We start from the raw sequence: 5,001 nt of genomic DNA on the forward strand, positions 1-5,001 counted from the left end.
ATTGTATTTCATTAGCTTCACATATCTTTTACTTTACATTCTTAATTTGAAAAGTATCTAGTAATACAGGTGTTGGATAAATGTAGTGGAGTAAAAAAGTACATTATTTCCCTAAAGTGAAAATTGAAGACCCAACTTAAGGAACTTAAAACTGTACTTATGTACAGTACTTGAGTAAATGTACTCAGTTACGTTCTACTACTGTGTGGCATCATAGCCTCCCTTGAAATAATTGAGCCGTGATGTGTCTGTGACTCAGACCATGACTCAGTGTGATGAAATCCTCTCAAATCCTTGACACAAAAATGCAATGAGTCTCCACCTAAAGTATGTTTATATTTAGCCCTGACTCATGGCTGGAGCTCATTGATATATATAAACAAATACAAAACATCAAACTTTAAAATGCCTCTCTAATCACCCTCCAGATAAATCAAGTGTCTGAAGAGGAAGGGGAGGAGGAGGGTGGCCAAGTCATTTGACCATGACTCCCTCGGTGACTTTGAGTGCCAGAGTGACTGCTGGGAATGAATGAGAGCGTGATACAGGCAGGAAGAGTGACTAAACACGCTGTTGTCTGGATGGACTTCCACTGAACTGTCCTCCACTCTCTGCCTTCCTCTGTCTGCTGCTTCCTCCCCCGTTTCCTCTCTCTGTTGTGCTCCTTCACTAAAACATCCACTGCAGCTCAGTTTGGTGTTTACTGCACTAACTTTTCAAAATCTCTCTCTCTCTCATTCTGTTATACATATATTATTATTATTATTATTATTATTATTATTATTATTATTATTATTATTATTAATAATAATATGACCAGAACCAGTTTACGCAGCTGGGAAGGTAAAGCTCTAAAAACATTGACAACACACATACACACACACACACTACACACTGGAGAACCTCTCTCCTGGGTGAATCATGTACAACTGGAGCAAACAGAAGAGTTCAGATTCTTTAAAAAAGCCCCAACATCTCGATGGTAAAAAAAAGTAATTATAATATATATAGTTATAAGTACAAATTCCTGTGTTCAAACTTTTTCTTAACTTAAAGCACAAAACTATTGCAAAACAATGTTTATGTATTGTATTAGGGGATCGTTTTTACATATTGCTCGTTTGTGGATGCAGCATTTTAATGATGTGACTGATTAGGAAGCTAATAATAATTACAATATACAGTGGTTTATTGATAGGTTCATTTACTGTTGCCGCTCCAGAACTTTGGATTAGTTTAACTTTTACAATTAAGTGTTTCCCCTTTGTAGACGTATTTAAGGTTAAACAGAAGATCCACATTTTTTCTCTGGCTTTTATTGTCCTTAGTTGTTTGTTTATTGTTCAGAATTGTATTTTATTAATTTCATTATATTTTTAATATTATTCTTGGAAATCTGTGTTTTTATTTGAACAGCAATTTGATCAACACTGTTTGATTTAAACCTGTTTTATAAATACATCTGAGGCTTATTCATAAAAGAAAGTTGACTATATGATCTGTATTTAGAAAAGACTAGTTTTGCTAGACTACTACCAACGGCTGTCAAATACATGTGGAGTAACAATTGAAAACAATGTTCACCTCTGAAATATACAGTAAAGTTGAAGGATGTGGAAATATTCAAACCCAAATAATAATGTGTTAAAATCCAATGTAAGTTTCATTTATGTAAGTTAATGTACTTTCTCCTTTGAAAATACAAAACCACTAGAACAAGTCATGATAAATAATGGATCATGTCAGTTCACACTTTCACAACTCCACACTGCCCTCAGCTGGTGAACATGGGAACCCAACACACTATGAACTCAAATGCAAGTTTCTGTTGCTATTATTTTTTTCTTTGTGCTTTCTTGTTGTCTTGTTGGATTATTTTAGATCATCATGTGTAAACATGAATAATATGAGATTAATAGATTGTTCAGACTGAGAATATTTGTCTGTCTCTGCGTCAGCTGTGAGTATTGTTGCTATAGTGCAGCCAGGGCCCTGTCTGTACTGACAGTGTTACCCTCACTTGCCTCATGCACACACACACACACACACACACATATTCACACAGTCCCAGAGAGGAGAGCAGCTCTTGTTGACACTGAACAGTCATTATCAGTGTGAGTAAAAGAACAGAGGGAGACCACAGACACTTTGTCTGGATCAGCGATTGAGAGAAAAAGGAGAAAAAAAGAAAAAGTAGATGTTGAGACGAAGGCACGCTGAGTGTTTCAGGAGCAAAGTTATCTTCTGTCCAGTTCCTTCTCCCTTTTCAATTCCCCCTGGATGTGTGTGTGCATGTGTGAATAATGGACGTATATAAATGTGTGTATGTGTTAGTCACCAGTTTCCTCAGCACTGCACCACTGACTCATTTCATCCACTTACGCAACAATATCACTTTTTATACAAACCATTACCAAACATTGCAATCCTTCCCAGTAACACAGTTCACACAGTTCCCTCTGATGAATATGAATTGACATGTTTTATCTCTGCATAATAGACACACTAATAAATTATCAGTTAACCCTCTCATCATTTTCCATATCAGATTTCATGATTTTTGTGTATTGGGTCCAATTTGTTGGTACTATGTCAAAGTGACAACTCAATTGTCTGCTCATATAGTCAAACAACAAATTTCACAATGCACATCAGTAAAGATTTTCCACTTGAATAATTTGTTCCTCAAGATCTGATGTGTGATTTGAGTGTTCCCAGTTTCTTTTCACTTCTCTTTTCTATTTGGAATTTTAGTCCCAGTATATCCCAAGTCCTTTAGTTCCTTGAAACGCTCCTTTCAATAATACAATGTTTCATTAGTACAGCTTGTAGCTTGAAATGTAATTGAAATAGCCAACAAGTACCATCATGTTAACAATTACCAGACTATGACTTAATAGAAAAAGACCTGATACCCGGTGCAGTGTGGTGGGTTATATGAATTTAACTCAATTTAGAGACAAACCATTCACACATGGGCAGTTCAGGAGAAGCCAAAGGAAAGCTACAGGGAGAACATGCACTGCACCACGATGCCACCCGCATACACGAAATCATAGAAACATAAAAGCATAGAGACATGAGTTTCCACGTATAGACACACATGTGGCACAAATGTAGGTCAAGTATTTAGAAAGGCAGTGTTCTTCGCCAACTCCCTATGCTAAGTTATTATTAATATAGATCATGTAAGTCAATATTTAATCACCAACTATCCGGTAGAAAACCATTTCTCCAGTAAACATGGAGTTCAGTGACATTTAGCCCTGAAAATTATGATTTTGTATTAGATGGTGTAATATTTCTCTTACCTGAGAGCAGAATCCCTTCATGAACTAACAGCACTTCTCTTCATAACAGTTATAGTAAATGAAGACGAGGAGGAGGAGGAGGAGGAGGAGGAGGAAGAGAAGATATGTATGTGTGATAAATCCACACAGCAGCTGTGAACACACTGTACCACTGTTTTTTCGCCCCTTTTCAGTTATGTCTTATTCAACAAAACACATACAGTATTTTCCACAGTGAAGGTTTAGCCCCCAAAATCCTGTTTTGTAGCTGTAGATGTGATCGTGTAGAAAACATACAGTAAGTGACTTGAGAAAGAGGTCAGTTAAGTACAATATGTGTATGTGAAATGTACATGTGTATTTATATATATGTGTGTGTGTGTGTGTGTGTGTGTGTGTGTGTTTGCTACTGAACAAAGGGTTTCAGTCCCCACTTCACATCCCTTTATGTAGCAGTGTGTGTTTATGTCAGCGACGGACAGAGAATGAGAACCTGCACTTTATTCAGTGCCTGAATCTAATTTCCATTTCATACCATGTAAAATATTTTAAAAATCTATAATTTACTTTGGTTAATAAAGGCCTTTAGTCAATAATTATACCATGATATTTTAGATTATATGAGATGTGTTATTTACAGTCCTCATAAACCCCCAAAGAGTTTAGTTGCCATTCCACATATGACCAGCAGAGAGCAGCATCCTTCCTTAGTATTGCAGCACTGAAAAGGGACAATACCTGAGGAGGCAAAGGTTTCTCCACATTCCTCCACCAGGGCCCAACAATCAAAATGAAATTCACGTCACTCATACTTATAGATATCAATCCTCTAAATACGGCAGATTTTTTTTATCAAGATCCACAAGTTATTACCTGGGAATCTGGTGAAAATAGACTCTCTCTTGCAGAGTAAAAGAAAGCGATAAAAACTAAATTCCGAACCATGTAATATGTTATTTCTTGGCCGATGGCCCATCCTTCCACCAAGATCCATGGATATCTATTTCAGAAGTCAGTCATGCCGAACAAACAAACAAACAAACAAACAGACGTACAGGGGTGAAAACACAACTTCCAGTGTTGAATGAAGCAGGATTAGAAATAACTGCATCTCTATCTCGTCAAAGAACTGAAATACCTGACACCGAAGGAAAACAAGAGATTTTTTGTTCAATATCCAAACGGATTTTCTTTGTGGCCGATACTCCTCTTCACCCATCCATGTGTCTCTCTTTTATTTCCCACCTCCCACTCCCTTCTCACCTCCACTGACAGGAACTATAAAACACTGAGCAGTTTTTCACTCAGCAGTGAACAGTGGGAGCCAACATGCACCCACCGCATAGCATTTGATAACTGCTCAAACCTCCAAATTTATTGGGTGGTTGTGGTTCCTTTCATGTTTTAATGCCATATTGTGTGGGGCCACGAGGTTTAAGGAAAAACTCTGTCTTCCATAGAGGGAAGTTGTGGGAACAGTCGCGGTGATGTTTATGTTTTCTATTCAGTCAGGGAAACAATAATATACAGGACTTAATGAAGCCTCTATTTTAGTCCCACAGAGGGCGCAGTGCATTTCTTCTTGTTGCTTTGCTGTCATGTCATGGGATCTTTTCATCTTTGCAATAATCCAGTAATAATCCAAATGACTGTCAGAAGATGGGCGACATCTGTGTCAGTTCCTTCTGCGGAGTGAGTGAAAACACAGAAA

Source organism: Hippoglossus stenolepis, chromosome 14, assembly GCF_022539355.2.
Source record: "Hippoglossus stenolepis isolate QCI-W04-F060 chromosome 14, HSTE1.2, whole genome shotgun sequence".
Taxonomy (NCBI): domain Eukaryota; kingdom Metazoa; phylum Chordata; class Actinopteri; order Pleuronectiformes; family Pleuronectidae; genus Hippoglossus; species Hippoglossus stenolepis.